Source organism: Aphelocoma coerulescens, chromosome 15 (assembly GCF_041296385.1).
Source record: "Aphelocoma coerulescens isolate FSJ_1873_10779 chromosome 15, UR_Acoe_1.0, whole genome shotgun sequence".
NCBI lineage: Eukaryota > Metazoa > Chordata > Aves > Passeriformes > Corvidae > Aphelocoma > Aphelocoma coerulescens.
The window spans coordinates 14,879,756-14,893,291 of record NC_091029.1 but is presented as its reverse complement, the minus strand read 5'-3'; the positions used below and the strand labels follow the sequence as shown (position 1 = coordinate 14,893,291).

General features: G+C 53.6%; 1 long non-coding RNA gene across 1 annotated transcript; it reads left to right on the top strand.

Moving 5' to 3' along the window:
• The first annotated feature begins 12,361 nt into the window (after positions 1–12,361).
• LOC138119321 (uncharacterized) lies at positions 12,362–13,300 on the top strand. The gene is made up of 3 exons (XR_011155468.1): positions 12,362–12,564; positions 12,791–12,883; positions 12,974–13,300. It is a non-coding gene; the product is annotated as an uncharacterized lncRNA (long non-coding RNA).
• The last annotated feature ends 236 nt before the right edge of the window (positions 13,301–13,536 follow it).

Below are 13,536 nucleotides of genomic sequence, written 5' to 3'. Positions count from 1 at the left end.
TTCCCTGAATGGTGTGGTATTTGTCATGGAAATAACATGGGGAAGGGAAACCCAAAGGACCAAAATGATGCCACAGAAACACAAGGGGCACCTCCCTCGTTGATTGTGGGTGGTTTTTTGCAAATGGTAATTTTAGGGAAATCTGGTGGGGGAAAGAGATTTAAATCAGATTTTTTTTTTAAATGTAAAAATTCTTACTTGTGGGTAAGGAAATATGTCTGTTTATTTAAATTAGAATGGCAATTCTTTATTTCTTATTAATAAAATATCACAATGGGAGGATAGAGTTTTGCATTGAGCTGTAGAAAAATGGATTAATGAAGCATCGGCGATAAGCAGCCCAGAAAAGCTCTCCAAGCCCTTGCCCAGGCTGTCAGGCCAGGAAGGGCCTGGGCTCCTGCAAGGAAAGCTGAAATCAGAAGCCGAGGCCCTGCAAGCTGCAAGCAAAGCCAGGGCACTGAGGTGAGGGTGATTAACGCTGGCACAGCTCTCCTTGGGAAGTGATGGATTTGCCATCTCTGGATGTCTTCAAACCACTTTGGGATGGGTCCAGGGGCTGGATGTGACCTTCCCTGGCACTGGAATTGCTACTGTTCACCTTGCAGCTCCCCCAAAAATCCGTGGAGAGACCCAATTTCTCCTCCCAGCTCTGCTTCCAACCTGCTCTGGGCCCTTATCAGAGTGATTTCTACTCCTTGTGATTTTTGCTGTCAGTTCTCCAGCCTTACTGGGAGAGCTGAGGGCAGGAATGCCCTGTGTGGTGCTCAGCAGCATCGGTGGGGCTGATTTGGGGGCTTCATGACATTGTTCACAAAGGAATTTTCAAGGGTTATGTAGTTTTTGGTGGGGATAAGGAGTCTGGGGGGATCTCGCTGCCAGCAGGTTCCATGAGCACACTGACTGTACAAAAATCCTTAAAATTCCTCCATGCAAAAACTTCTCTTCATAGGTAGTGAAAATAGGGAATTGCATAAAGAAAAGGATCAGAGGAGAGAGGATTTTGGAGAAGGAAGTGGATGAGTGAACTCTGTATCGATGCAAACACCCGAAAATACAAATCACCGAGGCTCGAGCATCAATTTTTAGGTTATCATCTTCTGGAAAAAGGATGAGTTCATTTAGGGGAGCCCAAAGGGAGAGATTGCCATTCCTGAGACACCTCCAGGGGATGGAAAATCAGGAATGATCAACCAGAACAGCACCACAGGCATGAAGAAATAGAGAGGGGGGCACAAATCTGACCGAGCTGGGCTGGATCTGTGGGCTTGATAACCAGAAATGTCCTGTATTTCACAGGGGTTTTGAGGAAAATTGTTAATATCAAATGTGATGTAGAAGCCAAAGTTTCAACCAGCTGGGCTGGGAGACAGGAGATGTCAAAGCAGAGCTGCAGGGCTTTTTTAATGGCCCTTTTATCAACCCAGTGGTCAAGCCACTGTGTGAATTTTGGCTTTGAGTCACAGGGAACAGAGGATGCATCGAGCCAGGGTCTGTCCCAGTGCCTGGAGCAGGAGGGAAGTGTCCAGGGGGTTGTTACACCTCCTGGCAGCTTCCTCCAGCCTGAGCCACGCCGCTTTGTTGCCTTGGTGGTGGCAGAGGGAGGGTGGGGGTTTGCAGCAGGCCCACCGTGTGGGTTTGATGGATTATCAAGCACGGAGAGACAAAAATTCAGGTTTTTTAAAGGACACCTTCACCTGGGCACTGAGACCCCCTGAGTCATTCCCTTGTGCTGACTTTTTCCATGGTTTGGGCCTTCCTAGGACCTGAATTTCAGAGCTGAGCTGAGCCTAAGGTGCAGGCAAGCGCTCTTCTGGTGTTGCTCCTCTCTCCTCTCTGTGCAAGGACCATCCCAGTGGCTAATCCTGAGGAGGGTTAATCCCACCACATCCCATCCCAGCTCCCCGTTCATCCCCAAACACCATCCCAGCCCCACTCTGCTGCTTCCAAACCCCACCTTTATTCTTTTTCCCCCTGGCAAAGCTGCAGGGAAACGTCAGAGGCACCCGTGCGGCCTGGCCTGGCTCAGAAGGGCGGCACTGGCCGTGGAAGAAACACCCGATTATTTAGCAGCTGTCAAGGTTAAGCTGGATCACCTCGGCGTGGGGAGGGAAGGCTGGGCTTTGGGAGAGGCACAAAAGCATCTTCCCCAGGCAGCTGAGGGAAGCACAACCCACGGAGCAGCTCCAGGCTGCCCGGCAGGACTCTCCGGGTTTCCAGGAATGAAAGGAAGCCGGGGATGTCCTGGCAGACGCCGGGGCAGGGCTGGGCAGACGAGCTCTGCCCATCCATCAGCGCCCGTCAGGCTCCCCGAGCCAGCCGTGGGATAAATCAAACCGAGAGGGGAAGGGGAAAAGAGTCCGAGGGGGAGCTGGGGGGGCTGCGAGCAGGGGGGAGAAGAGGGAACGAAAAGGCAGCGCGAGGGAGAGGAAAAACCAGATCAAAGGCAGAAATTCATCAGAGATAACGGAATTATTTATTTTTCCTGCTGCTAGTGGGGATTTTTTTTCCCCCCCTTTGAGGCCCCCCAGGCCTTTGGGGCTGCTCCGTCTCCAGCCAGTCTGTTATTCTCAGGCGTCCCATCACCCCACCCCAGGCACAAAGCAACATGTTCACTTCATCACACGGCTCTGCTCGGCACAGCGAGACCTTTTGATCTCCGTCTCTGCTGTGTTTATATGTGACAGTGCAAGAAATGTATTTACAGTACACGGGGCTCTGTTAGACACTGCCTGCCTTCATTTGAACATTAATATTGGCAGCAGGGGAGAGGGGGGAGCAGCTCTCCTTTAATTCCCCCCTCATTTATTAAAATGTTTATTTGGAAACCCACAGGCCCATTTATCTGGTTATTACTCAGAGCAGGATCAAATAATAACTCAGGTTCTCCGTGTCACACAAGACAACCCAAATATACGCTGGATGAGGGCTTTCAATGGCCCTTGGATCCATCCTCAGCCTGGCACTCCGCCGGCTGGAGGGCCCTGGGTGGGCTCCCCGGGCCTGTGATGCAGCTTTTCATCCCTAATTCCACAGGCTCAGCCCCAGCCCGAGCCTGTTGCTACCGCTGGAGGTGCCCCCAAAAGCCCCCCGATAGCAGGGGGTGCCTCTGCGGGCAAGGGGAGCCTCAGCAGAGCTTCTCCCCAGCTCTGCCTTTGAAGCTGTCTCCTGCCATCCCGTCGCCTTTCCCAGCAGGAGATGGGTGTGTGCAGGACCAAGGCACGCCCATGCCAACAGTTCACTTGTTGATAGCAGCCAGGGAACACGAAGTCACCACGAATCTCCTGCTCTTGGGATGTTCTGGGCTCAGTCTGGCAGTTCTGCTCTCCTTCCTCTCTGTCCACACCACCATTCCCTTCCAACATTCGCTCCCTGTCTTCTACCTTCTGCTTCACTTTGGGTTTGCCAACCATGGTGAACCATATTTTGAAAAATGCCAGTTTCAAGGTCTCAGCAGGTCTAGGCCACTCTCAGAGGGTGTAAGGGCCTCTGGCACATTTCTGGTGACCAGCTCTTGGTCTTCAGAGGCTCAGAAAACACTGAAGCCACTTCTAAGTGGAGCTTGGTGTTAATTTGTGAGCAAACAGCCTCTGGCATTGAAATGGTGAAGGAAGGAGGAATGTGGATAATTTCACGTGATCACAGCAGAGCCGGGCTGGAGCACTTCCCACACAGGTCCAGAGGAGAGGCTGGAGGTGCCAACCTGCAAAACACTTGGGAAAACATCGGTGCTTGAGGAAAGGAATAATTCCAGACACTGCCAGGTGCAAGGAGTAGCAAATTCAGTAAATGGGAGGGGACACGTGGGCTCTCTGCATTTCACATCCCTCTCACTCTTGACTGCAGAGGTTCAACAACCATCAGATCCCAGCTCTTCTCGGCATCATGAAGGGCTTCCCAGCAGCAGCTGCCTGCAAATTTGGGGTTTAAAAGTCCTAATTTGTGCTCCGAGAGCTTCTGCATCCCACCCACCTCCTGCCCTCCAGCTCCACCACGGCTCTGCTGCCCCACAGCCTCTCTGGGGTCTTTGGAGGTGTTAGGGGTGCTTTGTCCCATCCTTGGAAGTGTTCAAGGCCGGGTTGGATGGGGCTTGGAGCAGCCTGGGATAGTGGAAGGTGTTCCTGCCATGGCAGGGGATGGAATGAGATGGTTTCTAAAGTCCCTTTAAATCCAAAAAATTCAGTGATTCCGTGGTTTAACCATGAGGTGACTCTGCCTTGGTGGCTCCCAAGTGCTCCCAGTGCAGGGTGATCCCAATGGGAGCTTCCAAGCACAGACATCCACGGGATTCAACCCATCTCCATCTCCCAGAGCCTGCAGGGAACTGAGCCCACCCCATCCTGGAGTGGGAGATTCTGGAATAAGGCACTGGAAGCTGGCACTGCCACCCACAGCATGCTGAGCCCTGAGCCCATAGGAACCATCCCTGCTGCCAGAACAATCCCTGCTCTGGGAACCATCCCTGTTGCCAGAACCATCCCTGCTCTGGGAACCATCCCTGCTGCCAGAACAATCCCTGCTCTGGGAACCATCCCTGCTGCCAGAACCATCCCTGCACCTGGAACCATCCCTGCTCTGGGAACCATCCCTGCTCCTGGAACCATCCCTGCTCCTGGAACCATCCCTGCTGCCAGAACAATCCCTGCACCTGGAACCATCCCTGCTCTGGGAACCATCCCTGCTCCTGGAACCATCCCTGCTCCTGGAACCATCCCTGCACCTGGAACCATCCCTGCTCTGGGAACCATCCCTGCTCCTGGAACCATCCCTGCTCTGGGAACCATCCCTGCTCCTGGAACCATCCCTGCACCTGGAACCATCCCTGCTGCCAGAACCATCCCTGCTCCTGGAACCATCCCTGCTGCCAGAACCATCCCTGCTCTGGGAACCATCCCTGCTCTGGGAACCATCCCTGCTGCTGGAACCATCCCTGCTGCCGGAACCATCCCTGCTCCTGGAACCATCCCTGCTCCTGGAACCATCCCTGCTCCTGGAACCCTCCTGCCCCTGAGCCAACCCCGGTGCTCCTCAGGCATCACAAATGTTCATTTTTAATGCCTCCTTTCCCCACGTGTGGATTTACAATGCCCAGGATAAGGTGTCACCAAAATCTCTGACAAGCCAGGAAACCCCGAGCTGCTGCTTGTGCTCCGTCCTGACATTATTTGGAGACTTGGCTTGGGGAAATCCCGGGACTCTGGGGCAGAAGCCACTGGTGGCAGGAGCACAGATCCACTGTCACTTCCTGGGGGGCTTCAGAGCCCTGGCCCACCCGGGGCTGGGGTATCAGGCCCAGCAAACACAGCCTGGTTCCCAGTGGAGCTGTGATCACAATGAAAAAAATAGCATTTTTGGTAAAGTTATATAAATTGGGGGGGAAATTTGCTTTAAAAAAAAGCATATTCACATTTTCAGAGTAAATGTCAGCATTTCAGTTTAACATGACCTTCGAGTGGGTTTATTCTAGTAATTTATATTTATAGTTATACATTTATCCATTAGATATGGATTTATTTAGTTGTTTATCGCCGGGAGGGAAAAGGCAGTTTCAGTTCCAAGCCTTTGCTACATGAGTTTACCTACATTATACTCAAATACAATGTTCTGACTATATATTTAAATTATTCCCATGACTTCCCCTTTCCTGCCTTATCCTTTGTTAAAAAACTTTGAATTTTGGCCTTTCAGCTTCATTTACAATCATTTCATTTCTTCCAACCTCCACTTTCAGAGGCAAACCATTCATTTTCTAGCCCTTGCTACTGCAATCTTTTAGTGCTTTTAATCCTTCCTGAGCACACACAGGCAAAACTGCCCGATACAGAGGCTCAAAAATAAAACTCAGTAATTGACCACTTGAAAAACGTTTATTTTTAATTTTTTTTTTTTATTACCCTTTTTTTTTCACTCCTAGCTCTGCAAAGAAGGGGTGAGTCACAGCTTTGAAATCTGCACTGGATGCCAGCTGAAAACAGAGGCTTTACACGATCAAATTGACAGATGATTCCAAGGCAGCCCCGCTCCACACAGACCCATCCATATTCCCAGTTAAAAGAAATATTGCATTTTTAAGGGTAAAGAAACATATTTAAGAGATAAAGGAAAAGAAAAGTTTGCTGGTCATCAATTATCATAATAAAACAGAGGAGGGGGGGGGGGATGAAATTCACTTTAAAGACATATTAAAGCCCCCTAATCTTCAAAGAGATAAAGGCTGCCCCTGAGAGAGCCACTTGGCCAGGAGGCAGCCACGGGCCTGGCCTCAGGGGAGGCTGATCCAGCTCCAAAATAAACCCGGGATCAGCTCGAACCGAGTGTGGTCGGGTTCAGGGAAGGAGGAGAGGGGCCACGGAAGGACGCGGTGAGGCCGGGGTGGGTGGTGGCTGTGGGGACACCAGGGTGGCTTTGGGGTGGCACCAGGGGACACCGAGGGATCCCTCGCGCTGCTCTCCTCCCTCCAAGCCCCGCTGCTCCTGCCGGACATCCCAAACAGCTCAAAACAGGACAAAAGTCCTGCCTGGCCCCGTGCAGCCGCAGCCGGGCCTGCAGGAGCTGAGCTGGGGCTGAGGACAGCGGCGGGCGAGCGAGGGGAGCTGAGCGGGGCCCTGTGTCTGCCCCCGAGCACCCAGCAGAGCCCACGGGCTCGGGGAGGACTCGCACGGCCTTGGGCCTTGTGGGGACGCCGAGGCCCAGCCTGGACTCTTCCCCTGTGATCGCTCACAGGAGATGCAGCAGGGCAGAAAATTCTGCCCTTTCCGAATTTTGGGAATTCAAATTCCACCCTTTAAGCAGCCCCCACAAAGGCTTCAGGTTGTCCAACGTAGAGCAAAGGGGAGGCTCCAGCTGCAAACTGCGCTTCATGGCTCACCAGGTGGAAGAGGCTTCGGTGCAGCTCTGAGCATTTCCCATCGTCAAACATGTCTTTTTAAACAATTTGAGAAAGCAAAGTTCAAAAATCCAGAGGAAAAGAAAGACCAAAAAGATGAGAAATGGCAAGGCCAGGTGAGCTGGGATTTCTTCTGGAAAGGTGACATTGATTACAGCCCTTGAGAAGTAGAAAATCAACCATGGAAGCAAAAATGGGACTGTGAGTTTTGCCAGGTTTTGACCTCTGGTAAAACTGTGGGAGAATTAAGATTTGGGTCCATCTGCTGGGGTAAAGATTTGGAGAAGAAGGATCCTAAACCTTGGTGAAAGGAGTGTCCCACTCAGAGCCAAGCAGCAGGAGTTGTCAGGGGGCAAGAAGGACCACCAGGAAATAAAATCCTGGATCCAGAGAAGGGAAGGCAATTGCAGCTCTTTGGAGAGCCCTGCTGCATTGTGAAGTGCAGGGAGCTCAGCACATCCAGGTGCTCACTCCTCCCAGTGCCCGCAGAGTGCAGTGTGCTCCAGAAAAATGGGAATTTGTTGCAGCATGCATGGATTAGGGATCATGCATTGGAACTGCATGACTGGATCATTCACACTAACGCAGAAATGCTCCCCATCCATCTGGACTGTGTCCCAGTAACCAGCAGCTCCTCGGGTTTTCCCAGAGTATCTTCCCCCAGCCAGAGGAAAGCTGGCCCAGCTCCACCCAGGAGCCATCCAGACCCACGTCAAAGCTCGGGAAAATCACAGCCAAGTTCTCTCCAGCCCCTGCAGCTCTGGCAGAGTCAGAGCACAAAGCTCATTTTATCCCCGCGAGCTCAAGCAGGGATCTGAGAGCAAAGCTGGACAGGAACGCGTGGTGGGTGACCTGCCACCAGGTGTGGAGCAATCCCAAAGCATCCCAGTGTGTTTGGCTCCTCAGAGCATGGAAACAGCTGGGTTCTTGCAGGTTTGGCCAACTCACTTTGCTCCTGCAGCGTGTGGTGGGCCAAGCCCAAGGAGAAGAGTGTCCAAAGCTTTGGAGAGCTTGGATCCTCCGGCAGCGAGGGCTCATCCTGCCCCAAAACACACCCAGGCCTCTTATCTCAGCCCTAACTTTCACTCAGCTCGTGCTGTGCCAGCCTCTCACCCTCCTGGGCCCTGGAGGCTTTAAAAAGTTGTTTCCAACCTCAGGGCCCGCTGGTGAGGAGAGTTTATCACCGAGCTCTGCGCCAGACTTTTTCTGCAGCTCGCAAGCCAAAACTAACACAAACAGCAGGCTCCTCATTCATTATTCTAATTCCACCATAAAACATTCCCAAGCCAGCTCTGACTGAGGGTTTTGGGTGATTTACTACCTTTTCAGGAGGCAGTGTCTATGAGCTGGGTGAGCTCGTGGGTCAGATTGACACTGAGGAGCAGCTGAAAGGCGCTTGCCCTCAGTGTAGCCTCTCCTGTGCCCAGGGCAGCAGCAACACTGATGGCCTGCTGAAGAATTCCCCAAATTTTCCTGTTTCCCACCACACAGAAGTGGCTGCCCCCAAGATTTTCCTAAAAGAGAAAGGGAAGGGAGAGCATAGGACGTTGGAAGTGGGGTTGGCTTGGGCTCAAGGGTCTGCTTCGAGGTGGGGGTTAAGGAGCGTTGCCCACTGCCAGCTCATCCCATCCCTGGAAACATCCAAGCCAGGCTGGATGGGGCTCTGAGGTTGAAGAAGGCCCTGCCCATGGCAGGGGATTGGACTGAATGACTTTTGAAAGTCCCTTTCAACCTAAATTCTGTTATCCAAGACACCATGCACAGAACAAGAGGCTCTGGGAATGTCACTCACTGAGGACACCCACACCATGGCAGGTCCTGGCACCACGTCAGGGCTCTCGGGTGGCCAAGGAGGTGTTGGTGACAGCCATTCCTTGTGCTTGTGGCCACTGCAGAGAGCTGGAGCCAGCACTCAGCTTGGATGCGCTTCCGCAAAGCCGTTGCTCCTCCTGGATCCCCTTTTTTCTCCCTTCAGATGGAGGAAAGAGTTCTCAGCCTCAGCCTTGGCAGGCACCACACATCACTGAGAGGTTCCATCTGACTGAGTAACTCCAACACGTGCTTTAGCAAAAAGATTCCCGGCCAGCTCTGCTTTCAGTGGCTCCAAAATCCCCAAATCCCCTTCCAAGATATGCTCCAGTGAGTGGGATGGCAGTGGCATGTGTATCCCACAGCACTGCCTGGTTTGCCTCCAGCTGTTCCCTGGGGAGTGGTGCTGGCTCTGGATGCTCCTGGTTAATCCAGATCAAATATAAAACCTTTGCCATTTTCCCCATTTTTCTGTCCCAGGTTAAAAACCAGATTCCCAGGGAGCCTGGTGCATGGGAAGAGGGGTTCAGCTAAACATGAACCCTTTGGCATCCCACAGCAGGTGGTCTGGAGTTCTTTCAGGAATCCTTTTATTCCTTGAGATGTTCCTATTTTAGTGTCAGCCGAGCTCACAGGTAAAGATGCCTGAGCAGGGTTTTCCAAGCAGCACCAGCAATGAATCCAGCAGCTTTCCCAGGGCACCAGGCAGCAGTGGCTGGGAGATATCCTGGGAGCAAACAGCCCAGGAGGTCCCGATCCAGCAGATCCCGGCTCAAGGCACAGTGCAGCGATGCCTCATTGCTCTCTCGGCCACAACCAGCTCTGACACCAGCCAGATGCTTCTCCTTCCTCGAGCTGAGGCAGCTGAGCGAGCCACATCCCTGGGGAGTTTGGGAATTGGATAAACCCCTGCTCAAGCTGCCAGGGATGAAGCCACTCAAGCAGTGCTGCCAGCGGTGCAACAACGCATCTCTCATCCAGAGCATCCCTCCAAGGCTCCCCAGCCCTGCTGTGCACCCCAGCCTTGCCCCCTGCCAGTGCCCAGGCCTTGGCACCACGCTGTGCTGTGCTGTTGGACACAGCAGGCAGGGCTTGCTGCTGCCTTGTTTTCCCCTGGGGGCACCGGGAGCAGCAGTGCTGCAGATGTGTGGAGGGGAGGCAACCTGGCTTTCACATCGGGGCTGCGAGGTGAGGGATTTTTGGTGTCCCAGCTCACTTTGGCACAGGAGAAAATGTTTTTCCCCTCCTTCCGTGGGCTGGAGCCTTTAACAGCACAGCCACTTCCGTGTTTCAGTCGGGGTTTTTCTTATTCCTGCTGCACAGAACAAAGCCAGTCTAACATCAAGACCAGGAATTTGGGTCCTTCTTGACTCACTGGAGTAGTGGAAGATGCAGCTTTCTCCAATCATCTCCAGGCTGCTTGGGAGGAGATGCAAAGAACAGAAGGAAAACAAAACTTTATCTAAGTGCCAGCGTTGTTCAGGCTTGGCTAAAATCAGATGTAAAACCAGCTCAAGGCTTGGAGTGAGGAGCTCCTGTGGATTTAGCTGTTAAAGTCAGGGGCAGCCAGACTCTCACCTTGTTGCAGGGACCACGTGTCTGCACAGTGGCTCTTCAGCTGCCCAAGCCATTTCCACATCATCAAGAGCAGGAGACAAGCCTGGGAAGCTCCTTCTCCCATCCTACAGCCAGCCAGAAAACCACCACTCACTTGGATATCAGCACTCCCAAATCTTCCTCTGCCATCGAGCAGCTTTAGGGTGCCTTGCCTTGCTTTTCTGCCCGGGTAGCCATACTTTGCACTGAGAAAAACATTCCGGGATGATTCCTTGCCTATCCGGGGCAACAGTGGGGTGTATTAGAGCAGGATTTGCGGTTTTGTGCAGGTGAAGTGGGAGGACACACCTCTCTCTGCCAGGAAGGGACCGTTCCTCACTGCTTGAACCCAAACCCAGCCCCTCCAGGACGAGACAGGCCCTGGCTTTTCTGTGCCTCCTCCCTTATCGGAGGTGAGAGTCGCCAGCAGCTCAGCACGGTGCTCCCGCAGGAGCGCGGGGAGAGCTGCGAGCTCTGACTCCGAACACCACCCCAGCTCCGGCAGCTCTGTGTTACCGCAGTCCCAGCACAGGAATCGGCTCCTCCAGCCAGCAGAGCTGATCAAACCCCGTCCGTCCCCTGCCTTCTGCACAGGGGGAGGAGGGATCGCGGCGCGCTCCTTAACCGGGTGACATTCAAAGCCAGCAGCCTCCCCCCCCCCGTCCCCCAGGCACAGCCCCTGCAATTTGAATTACACGGAGGGGTAGGATTTAGGGGGCTGCTGGGAGCGGACTTGGCGCCCACATTCCCGTATCTGGAAGAGCTCTGGCCTTTGTGAATTGTGTTGAGACAAAGGCGGAAGAAAACACCTGGAACACTGAGGCCGGGGAGGGGGGAGAGATGTGGCTGCAAGTAAGGCTTGGGCCAGATTTGCAGAGGTCCTTGGAGGTCTGCCACCTCTACCAGAGGGACCTGTGCTCCACGACTTGGAGAGACAACTTAATGCCCAGAGATCTGGGTCAGCTCTTGCTCTGCACGGCCAGAAATCCTGGATTATCCTCCCTGAACGTACACGGAGCAGCTCTGCTGCATCCCGGAGGCACCGACCTGCTCCAGATGTCAGGCGGAGTCGATCTCTGCCTGGGCTGTGTTGGATTTGCTGCACGCACTCCGGCAGGACCAGCTCCTTTCCCATGTGCTGACAGTGCTGTGCTCAAGCACCTAAACAGATATAAAAATGTGCCTGGTGGGACGGAGCGTGGGGCCGAGCCGAGCCCCGCTGAACTCGCAGCTTGCACCTTCCAGAGCTGCTCCCTGCACCTCCCAGCCACTCCTTCACCCTCCAAAAAAACCGTGGCACCCTTTTTGGAAACTCCAGCAACGAGCTCTAACAAACTTCAGCTCTTCCCTCCCCGCGGGCCGCTGCACAAACACGTGCGGCAGCCAGGAGAGGGATGCAACAGCCCAGGGAGGGGAGGAAGCGCAGATAAAGCCTCTCCCTCAGCTTTCCCCGGGAAATTCCCCTCGCAGGTGTGAAGAGAGGGGTGAGAGGTTTGTAGGACACTGATAGGATCTCCCCACCCTCCCTTCAGAGTCTGCAGCATTGCAGATGATGGAGGAGAAAGCTGGAGAGGCAGAGACACCAAGTGCCACCGCGGTGTCCCCCAGTCCCCCCTGCAGCCCTGCCGGCATCGGTGCCTGGCACCCCGGGTTGGGAGCTCCAGAGAAGGAGCTGCAGAGCTCAGGCTTCGCTGTGCCAGACACAGCCCCTCCTTTCCTACCAGGGGAGGGAAAACCCCATAAAGAAATGGCAATAGGAAAGGGATTGCAGGTCCTGCAGCAGCGCCGGGAAGCCGCCTCGGAGGCGAGGCGGGGGCACGGAGGGAGCCTGACTGACAGCCTGATTTAAGACCTGCCTGAAAAGCAAACAAAAGCAATTGAAAACTGCATCATCTAGGAAAACTTAGTAGGTTGTATTTTCACAAGTGAGGACTGATGGTAAGACCAGCTTAATCCCCCGGTGGACTTTCCACACCTCGGCAGGGGCCAGCTGGTTTGTCTTGCAGCTGATTGCTGAAATAACAGCGGCGGGCTGGGGGTTGGAACGGGATGGGCTGCAGGGAGCACACAGCAGAGGCTTTGGAAGAAATGTGCTCGGTTTCCAAGCCCACCTTGTCCCTGTCACAGCCAGTGGCACCTCCTGGACTTTGCAGCAGGGAGCGAGGGTGCCCCAGCCTGGCAGAGTCTCTGCTCGAAGGCAACTGCAGAAAAATCCCTGGAGGGTCTTTCTCCCTGTTTCCAGAGAGTTTGGGGGGAGCAGGAAAGGCAGCCAAGAGGTAAAGACGTAACTTAGGGCCTTATCTTTCCTCCCCGGGGACTGAGCTGGGGACAGGACCAGCCGAGCACGAGCTGCAGAGCAGCGCTGTGGCCGCCCCGGGCTCACCCAGGGCAGGCGCGGTGCCTCACACAGACAAGTGTTAAAAGATGACATCATGTGCAGGCAGGCAAAAAACCCCAACCCAAGGCATTCTGAACATTTCTATAGATAATGTTTCCATTTAGGTTTGGCTTGAACGAAACTGCAGAGTTTCCTCCTGCAGAATCCAAATGAAGTCCAGACAAAGAGAGGGAAAACCACCCCTTTGCCCCAGCCAGGTGACGTTCCATGCCCAGTTCCCTTCTACCCCTCCCCGAAATTATGAACCAGGATGACATTTCCTTTGCCAACATCAGACTTGTTCACAGAGCAGAAAAGCCCAGGTTTAGCCGGCCCAACACACCCTGCACGGATCAGACACGCGAGCAGCAGATGGACGAGCCCCCGGTACTGATCACGACCCTTTTTGTCAGCTTGTGGTTTCAAACCCAGACCTGCCGGTTGGAGAACAAAGGGCACAGCAAACACCCCTCAATCCATCCCTTTCCAAGCCATCTATTTCACCCTACAAGCTGTGAGACTGGATAGATGTGTAGGAGTGGAGATAGGTAATTAAATGAAGCTGGGAGGTGCCTCACCTGGGATATTGGAACATTCAGGGCTGACAGCCTAACAAGTTCCTGCAGGGGAATAAAGCCAAGCCTGGCATCTGGGAGCTCGGGGGATGTCCAGATGATTAAAAGCAGCTGAGGCAGATTTGGTAGCTGGGTCTTAGTGACCGCGGTGTGAAGTTTTTGGTCAGAGGAAGAATTTAAATGACACTTTGTGTTTGCAGGAGGTAAGGAGCACTTGTGCAGGTTGTACCCGCTTGGTGGTCAGTGAACTCCACCAGGAGATGGCCCAGGATGCTCCAGAGGATGGAGCAGCTCTG